Genomic DNA, 7969 nt, shown 5'->3' on the forward strand with positions numbered 1-7969 from the left:
CCAGGACAGCACTGTACAGCTTGGTTCGCTTTGGCTCATCTCAGTAGTGGGAAAAAGGTATGACTCTGACCACTGTGCCTGTTCTCCTGAGGTGGGTCTCTGCAGGCCTGGGGTCTTTAAAACCTGGATGGAAGCAGACCTTTTGTTTCTGTATGTGTATCCTGCTGCTGCGCCCCTCTGTGAGATCTACTGATGAGATCCAGATGCTTGGGCGTCCCCCCACCAACCAGCCCCTCGCCCCTCACTCCACTCCTCACTGTACTCTCCTCTTCCCCCAAGGTCAGCCGGGAGGGCCACAACAGAACACACTCCCATGGAATACGTGTGTGTGTGTGTGTGTGTGTGTGTGTGTGTGTGTGTGTGTGTGTGTGTGTGTGTGTGTGTGTGTGTGTGTGTGTGTGTGTGTGTGTGTGTGTGTGTGTGTGTGTGTGTGTGTGCGTGCGTGCGTGCGTGCGTGCGTGTGTGTGTGTGCGTGCGCGTGTGTGTGTTTGTGCGCACGGTCGTGCATATGAATCTGTGTCTGTATCTGTGTCTTTGTGTTATTGTTGTTTGTCTTCTAAGGATGGTCCGTCTGGATGACTCAGTGCCATCCCATGCTTGACCAAATGTGCTCACCGACTGTGTTGAGGCCACAGGGAAGCTTTTTAGGGTGGATTTCCAACACTTGCCTCACCCTGGTCCTGTTTTGCAGCTGGAAACCCACAGACATTAAAAGGATGGGTTGCCATGATCTCATGTAAACGTGGATTGTGGAGTGAGCACAGAGGGTGTGTGATGGGCCCTTTGATGTTTCACTGTGTTGTTGTTCTGTTTGAGTCAGGGATGCAGGGAAGCACACATGGCAGGCTCATGATGAGGCCTGATAGAGCTCTCTTCAGGGCCAGGGCCCCTCTCTCGTCTCATCTCTTCTTGCCTCTCCCCTCTTCTCATTTGCCCTCTTCTCCTCTTCTCTCCTCTCCACTCTTTTCCTCTCCTCCTTTACCTCTCTGGTGCCTCCATGTGGGCTTCCCCCCAAAACAAGCAGCATCGGGGGCCACCTCCCTTTCCACAATGCCCTGCTGCAAATCAAGCCCAAGCAGCTGAACATATCCTCCATGTGGAGCTGGCAAGGGGAGGGAAGGAAGGAGAGAGGGAGGAAGAGAGGGAGAAAAAGAGAGGGGAGGGAGAAAGAGGGGTAAGCCTCACTCCACATCAGCCGGAAAAGCCTTAGTGAGTCTTTGAAGTGCTTCACACACATGTTCACACACACACACACACACACACACACACACACACACACACACACACACACACACACACCACACACACACACACTGTGCAGATGTGTCATTGTGATTTACTTTCAGTTCCTATTGGATCCCTGAGCCTCTCAGTGCAGTCATGTGGCCAAACGCAAAGCAGAGTGTACTTTTGATAAGGATCCGTGTCTTGGATATCACACAAAAGTAACAAAATGCTAATTAGCGTTTTACGGGATTTTTACTAGGTCTCCTAAAAAAATTAGCTGACAGGTATAGACATTTTGCAGCCTGGGCCCAGAACCAGACAAGCCAGATGCTTCCAGATGACAGGATATTTTAAATGTAGGGCCTCTGAAAGCCATCCAAGGTTGGTTATGATTTCCTTTTACATAGATCATGTGATGTCTCGCAGCGCAGTGAGCCAGACAGCAGAGGAAATGTGCTGCTCAACATCTGATCCTGGTGCTGCTGCGTCATCGGCCGGATGGTAAAGACACCCTGACAATAAGCACATAAATACAATAGCATGAAATATACACCGTCTGTCAGGCCCTTCAAAGATTCACCACCTCCTGTTAGTGTCACACACACACAGGCTGTGGTAGACTGACCTTTCAGAGGGTGTGTATGCGTTCCTAAGTGTGTGTGTGCATTTGCAAGACAGAGATAGAGAGCGGAGGTGAAGGGTGAGAGAGAGAATAAACTGTATAAAGCATCTGTGTGAACATAAACAGGTAAAAAAGTAAGTTGGGTCTTTTCCAAAGTCAAGCATTTCTCTCAAACAGGGAACCTTGACAAAATTCTACAGAAAACAAACACATAGAATCAGTGGAAATATCCGGATAAATCAATGGGGGCACGTGAACAGAGAGAGAATATAATGTAATCATAACATGTTTCATATTGATCTGAATTTTGCGTTTACCCCAGGAGGTGTAGAGAGTAAATTTGATTTCTGGTGTGAACCTCTGCAGCACGTGTTGGTCTAACATGAGTGTCACGTGTGATCCTGGAACAGTGGGTCCTTAGCAATGCAACCACCAAATTGAATTAGTAACATACACAGCCCTGGGCTGCAGGCTAGAGATGGGGAGGGGTGGGGGGGGTAACTCAAATATCCACTATTGTATTTTGATTCTAGGAAGCAACCTGCCCTCATTCTAAGGTTGTGTTGTATTTGAACACATTCAACAAACACAAAAAAAAGAGAATGATATAGAGGCTTCATGTCAGGTCTACGCCGCTCACCTCTACAGTGCTCAACTGTCGCCAGTCTGCTAACCACCTTTCCTGGCAACCAGTCATTACGCACACCTGGCAACCCTCATTACGCACACCTGCGCCCCATCATGAGGCACACCTGGACTCCATCACTACCCTGATTATCTAGCACTCTCTAGCATCACTCTTCAGGCAGTTTTGTTTCAGTTTCCATGTCCAGACGCTGCTTTTGGTTTGTACTTGCCATTGTTATTAAGCTCACTATCTGCACCTGCTTCCTGATGCCCTGCGTCTACGTTTCAGAATACTGCCTCAGAAATTATGGAAGCAGCAGATGATTACACCATCTTCCAGACGGTCGAGGAACAGGGTCATCTACTCGACCAACACCACGACCAGCTGGCTCTACCATGTTCTCCACCACCTCGACACCACCTGCGAGGTTCTCCAATCCTCTGACAGAGGGCCTCCTACCATGGGTCGTCACAGTAAGCCAGTCCCCGAGCCTACCCAGCCGTCCACCCAGGTCAGCGTTGCCCGCCTTTCCCTTCCGGAGAAGTATGGCAGTACTCCATTGAAATGCTGTGGCTTCTTACTCCAGTGCTCCCTCTATTTCGCCTATCAGTCTGGGAGAGAGGAGAACATGAATTGGGTTCCTATGAGAGGTTCATGGCTCTGTTCTGGGTGGTCTTCAACCATCCTCCAGAGGGCAGAGAGGGAGGTGAACGACTTTCAACTCCAGCAGGGTGCACAGACCGCTGCGGAGTATGGTACCCTCCAGTGGATGGAGTGAGCCGGTGCTCTGCACTCTATTCTGCAGTGGACTGCGCGAGGAGTTCCAGATAACCTTCTTCAGGAGTGTTGGTGTCCACTTTACCACTCACCTCCCTCCTTTGGCTGTCCGTTGACATCTGCCAGGCTCTGGAGAGGGAACCTGCTCCTGCCACCTGCCCTCCGGAGCACATCTACATCCACACAGGGGTCAGAGATGAGTTGCTGACCTGGACACACACATTCCTTGCTGTTGGCCACCCAGGTATCACCCTCACCACTCAATCCTTTTCTGAGAATTACTGGTGGCCCACTTTGGTGCAAGACGTTGCACACTATGTCAACTCATGTTCAGTATGTACTCAATCTAAATCTCCCTGGCACGCTCCAGCAGGTAAACCTTTCCCTTTCCCATGCCTCAGCGTCCGTGGTCTCATCTGTCCCTTGATTTTGTCACTGATCGCCCCTCTGATGGTTTCACCACCATTTTTGTTGAGGTCATTCTCAAAATAATGCTGTTTCATCCTTCTCTTTGGTCTCCCCACCGCTCTCCAGGTCGCTGAGGCAATGTTCCAGCAGGTCTTCTGGCACTATGGCCATCCGGAGGATATCGGCTCTGATCGTGGACCCTAATCCACATCACATGTGAGGCTTTCATGGAGAAGTGCGGTGTGACGGTCAGCCTCACATCCGGGTACCGGCCTCAATCTAACGGACAGGTGGAGAGGATGAACCAGATGCTGGGGAGGTTCCTGAGGAGTTACTGCCAGGACCAGCAGGGGGAGTGGGCTCGATTCCTTCCTTGAGCTGAATACGCCCAGAATGCATTGTGACACTCCTCCACCGGGCTGACTCCCTTTCAGTGTGTTCTGGGTTATCAGCCGACCCTGGCTCCATGGACTCCCAGCCAGACTGAAGTTCCTGTGATGGATGAGTGGTTCAGGCGTGCAGAAGAGGTATGGAACGATACCCACGTGAGACTCCAGCGCGCCTTCTGCCGTCAGAAAGGAGCAGGCTGATCGCCACCACAGTGAGGCTCCCGTGTTCCATCCTGGAGATCGCGTCTGGCTCTCTACAAGGAACCTCCTGCTCTGGAAGAAGCTGAGTCCCTGGTTTGTGGGGCCGTTCAAGGTCCGCCGAAGGGTCAACCTGGTAAGTTACAGATTACAACTCCCCACTAACTACCGGATCTCATCTTTTCATGTTTCCCTCCTCAGGCCGGTGGTTCCCTGGCTAATGCCGTCCACCACGACACCCCTCTGCCTCCCTTGGATATTTAGGGGAGCCCCGCCTATGCCCTCAGATCATTCCTGGACTCCCGACGTCGTGGGGGTCGATTCCAGTACCTGGTGGACTGGAAGGGGTACGGTCCAGAGGAGCAGTGCTGGGTTCTGGTGGGCGACATTCAAGAATTCAACCTTCGCTGTCAGGACCGGCCTGCTCCTCGCCCTCAGGACGTCCTCCTGGCCAGTGTCACACTGCAGCGTTGGAGGGGGGAGGTACTGTCACATTTACGTACTCTCAACGCTTGACGTCGCAGGTCTACTAACCACTGGTCCTGGCAACCCATCCTTATTCGCACCTGGCAACACTCATTATGCACACCTGGGCCCCATCATGAGGCACACCTGGACTCCATCACTACCCTGATTACTCCCGCTTTATCTAGCACTCCCTAGCATTGGTTCAGTTTCCATGTCCAGACACTTCTCTTGTTTTGTACTCGCCATGTTCATTATTATTAAATTCACCATCTGCACCTGCTTCCTGATGCCCTGCGTCTACATTAAACTACATTTGACCCAACAAAGCCCCACTCCCAATGCAAAACACAGACTGTGCTCTTTTGCATCATGAAAATGTCACCCATCATGGCTGATACATACTGTACATATCGTCCAACCAATTACATTTCTTTCACCCTGAAGGCAGAGCACCCTCAGAACAAGATTTAGTGATATCAGGAACACTCTATTGAGCTGTCCATGGTGTCCACCATATCTGTCCATTTAAAACAACATCAAGCACTCCTTTTCATTGCCACCATATAGAGAATGGTTGAGTAAAGATCTGGGGAGACTTTGCTGTGTGAGCGATTGCCTTCAGTCGACGGTAAGTCATCCCCAAACACTCATGACGGGGCAGCTGCTTCCTGTCTGGTTGAAAACCTTCCTCAGCCTTGGGTTCCCACAGACAGTAAATCTCAGTTCTTATCCCACCATATAGCTTATACAGTTAACCCATTCTACTACCACATGCACAGGGACTCATTTCCACTGAACTTATAGGACAGGATTTTTTTCAGAGAAGCACTGGGCAGTTATACATAAAAAGTTGGGTTAGGGATTAGGGACATGGTCAGGAATGAAGTTTACCCTTTCAACTCCCAAACAGTTACAGGATTTGAGACAGTTTAGTGTACGTTAACTCTTTCATAGGCAATAGGTTTAGGGTTATGATTAGCGCTAGTATTCATCAAGTCTTCATTTTCACCAAGGTTGAAGAATATTGCCCTAAGCATACAGTCAACTCCTTAGAAATGGAACGGCTTGGGACTGCCGTGACAGTGCACTAAACCAGATGTATTTTTACTGCAGTTATGCAGTATCCATAGACAGTAAGGTTACAGCAGTTGGCAGGACACCAGGATGTGCCCTGGCCAGTGAGACTGTGGCTGGACAGGGCAAGTGACCTATTTCTCCACCCAAGAGACAGCTGTTGTTGCTGCAGCAAGAGTGCCCCCTACCGAGCGTGTGGCCCACTGCAAGTGCACAACCTTTTCATCACTCCTAGAGAACACCAAATTATCTGTAGGATTGCTGCATGCATGCACACACACACACACACACACACACACCAACACAAAACCTCTTGTGTCACAATAGATACACATGCATTTTATGCTCAATCCCTCACCATCCATATTGTTACGCCATTCCTTTCTGCCCAAACATTGAATACACGTGAAGTTTTCCACTCAACCAATACTTCCCACCCCCGCACAGTCAGTATAGGCATACATTGTCACAGTAGAAACACAAATTGTCTCTTCCCTGCACTATCAAAGAGGCACGTAGTGAGTGCCCAATCAATATTAGCAGTTCACCTCCGACAGCTTTGACATTAGGAAGGATACGTAGTCTACCAGCCCATGATGTCAACAGAGATACAGAGCATGTGTTGGGGTGGTCTGCTGGGGCACCCCAGAGAGATCCAGGCCCCTGCTTTCCTTTTGGGTCAGTAGGGTTGCAATCACCATGTCCCCATGCCAGTCCCCCGAAGCAGTGAGTTGTGAAGTGATGATGTCACACAAAGAACTTTCTCCTCTCCCCCTCCAGCTGAGGGGTGTCCCCCGTTGCCCCCTGGCAATGCCCCCCGCCCCTCCAACGTCCCCCTGTAATCTTGGCATGAGCACCACACGGACGGCTCATGGCTGGCAAACTATGAAGAGCCTCTGCAGAGACTTCCATCATGAGAGAAAGAGCCTTCTCAAAACCCAAACTACTGTATAAAAGTGGCAATGTAATAATAATAAATATTAATACATGGAACTTATATAGTGCTTTCAAGGACGCAAAGTCATTTAAATGTAATAAAATCTCTGAAGTTAACGAGGTGTGTAAAAGACTGAGGTTTTCTGATCATCAACCTCTCCGTGTGTGATGACTGTGATTACGGACTGCTAGTGAAGTGAGGCAAGATTTAATGGACAAATGGACAGAAGGAGAGATGCATGACAGAGGATGGATGCAGTGCCACAGAGGGTTATTTGCGTATATCTCTGTGGATGTCTTGTGAAAGAAAAAGCTAAATGTGAAGCAGCTGTTTTCACTCATGTTCATTTACACATGGGAGAACTAACAGCTGCTATAAACTCCCAGAGGAAATTCAGTTAACTCCATCCTGCTGCTCTCCTTTCTTAATCAAACAGCCCTTGCAAGCAAGGCCTGGTGAGATGCTGTGCTACCAGCTGTGTGTGTGTGTGTGTGTGTGTGTGTGTGTGTGTGTGTGTGTGTGTGTGTGTGTGTGTGTGTGTGTGTGTGTGTGTGTGTCCTTGCATTTGTGTGCATGTCTGAGTACAAGTGCGTGTGTGTATCTGTGTGTGTATGTGTGTGTGTGGGTTAGTGGATAAGGTACAATCTTCAAAAAAAATAATAATAATAAACTAACGTGGACATAATTCTGAGCAGACCATGTTCACTAGAGCACACATTTCCCCAAGGTTCAGTAAGAGAAAAGTATCCCACCTTCCTCATAAAACTGTGCCTGTGATTAGAGACACTATTTAACTTAGGCTGGGGAACAACGTTCAGGGCGGCAGGTAGTCTAGCGGTTAAGAGCATTGGATCAGTAACCGAAAGGTCACTGTTTCGAATGCCCGAGCCAACTAGGTGAAAAATCTGTCGATGTTCCTTTGAGCAAAGCACCTAACCCTAGTTGCTCTGGATAAGAGCGTATGATAAATGACTAAAATATAAATATATCAGCCACCAGGTACTAGCACCAGGCCTGGCTCAGCAACCATACTCACACATTATGACATCATCAAAGTCATACAATTGACATCCATCTGAGAAAAAAACTGATGATCCTTACCGTATCATTCTGCCTTCACATTAAAATTTGCAAAAACAAACATTACAAACCATTTTTTGAAATGTATTGATGGCAAATGTGAAAACTTCTCAGATTTCAGAGTCCATGAAGGCTCAAATGTTGGGCCTCTCTTAGATGTA

The 7969-nt window shown here is 48.8% G+C and overlaps 1 long non-coding RNA gene across 1 annotated transcript; it reads left to right on the forward strand.

The window, feature by feature from the left end:
* Positions 1–2765: 2765 nt before the first annotated feature.
* On the forward strand, positions 2766–4997 carry LOC149985107 (uncharacterized). The gene is made up of 2 exons (XR_016490984.1): positions 2766–3498; positions 3789–4997. It is a non-coding gene; the product is annotated as an uncharacterized LOC149985107 (long non-coding RNA).
* The last annotated feature ends 2972 nt before the right edge of the window (positions 4998–7969 follow it).

The sequence above is a fragment of the Oncorhynchus mykiss genome, chromosome 2 (genome assembly GCF_057628025.1).
Source record: "Oncorhynchus mykiss isolate SJ-2025 chromosome 2, ASM5762802v1, whole genome shotgun sequence".
Taxonomy (NCBI): Eukaryota; Metazoa; Chordata; class Actinopteri; order Salmoniformes; family Salmonidae; genus Oncorhynchus; species Oncorhynchus mykiss.